Here is a 1,548-nt window from a genome sequence, read left to right as displayed (position 1 = left end):
ACGTGTTAAGAAGCTTTAGCGCATACCGAACGAGGGAAATTCGCTTTCGCCAAGGCATAGAAAACGTCAGTGTAAAATATTAAATTTGAATCAGTCAATTGCGTACTGCAAGCACTTTTAGCGTATATCTACGTATCTATATCTACGGTCACCCCTTAACTTGAAGTAAACGAAAATTAGTCTGGGAGGTTTGACGAATACGACTCATTGGTCATGACATGAATGATGATGCAATCTCGTGCCGTACATTGTCGAACACGTTCTGCCAGACAGGGGCACAAACCTGTCGGCGGGTACTGCCACTGGTATGTATGTGCCACCGATGACTGACACTTTATATCTACCCTAGAACACCGACAACACACACAGGTATCTTTAACGCGTGAACGTTATTAAAAACTGGAAATCAGCTGCGTTGAGCCAACGAATGTAAATAAAAAATTGTCTGAATATCAACAGAAATCGCACCCCAGCATTCCTCGTGTCAACCACGTAATCTACGAAAGAGCCATGCCGGGCCTCGCAACTGTTTTCAAATAGACTATAATGTTTGTAGAGTGTCGATTGGGGATTCAATGATCGCTATTCAATTTTATAAACATTACATATGTACTCCTACGGCACAGCAGTCACGTCGGATTAAGAGAAACTGTGATCATCATCACCATCATCATCATCATCATCATCGTCGTCGTCGTCATCGTCGTCGTCGTCGTCCTCACCATCATCATCAGCCTGACTACGCCCACTTAACGGCAAAGGCTCCTCCAATGATCCGCCAATCAATCCGGTCTTGTGCTTACTGCTGTCATGTTATACCTACGAACTTTTTAATCTCATTGGTTATCCTGCCGATGTGCTACATGAACGGCCCATGTCAATTTCTTCTTCTTGATTTTATCTATGATATAATTAATCTCTGGTTTGTTCCCTGACCCACTCTGCTCTCTGCTTCTCTCTTAAGGTTACACCAATAAACTTTCTTTGTATCAATCGTTGAATCGTCCTCACTTTAGGCTGAATCATCGTTGTAAGCCTCCAGAATTCTGCTCCGTAAATAAGCACCGGCAAGATGCAGCTGTTATATACTTTCCTCTTGAGGGTTAATGGTAGATTAGGAATCATGATTTGAGAACTATTGCCGAATGTGATCCACCCAATCTTTATTCTTCTAGTTACTTCACTCTCATGGTTTGGATCCGTGGTTACTACCTGTCCTAAGTATACATCCCCCTTAACAAATTCCAGCGTCTCTCTACCTATCACAAAGCGCTGCCTTCTGTCGATCAACTGCAGTTAAGAGCAATGTGCTGAAAGCGACTGGCAGTTTGCATCAACCAAGGATTTGGCACGCCCCGCCACGGTATTCTAGTGGCTAAGGTACTCGGCTGCTGAACCGCCGGTCGCGGGATCAAATCCCGGCTACGGTGGCTGCATTTACGACGGAGGCGGAAATGTTGTAGTCCCGTGTTCTCAGATTTGGGCGCACGTTAAAGAACCCTAGGTGATCGAAATTTCGAGAGCCCTCCACTACGGTGTCTCTCATAA

This window comes from Rhipicephalus microplus, chromosome 4 (assembly GCF_043290135.1).
Source record: "Rhipicephalus microplus isolate Deutch F79 chromosome 4, USDA_Rmic, whole genome shotgun sequence".
Taxonomy (NCBI): Eukaryota; Metazoa; Arthropoda; class Arachnida; order Ixodida; family Ixodidae; genus Rhipicephalus; species Rhipicephalus microplus.
This window is presented reverse-complemented; position numbering follows the sequence as displayed.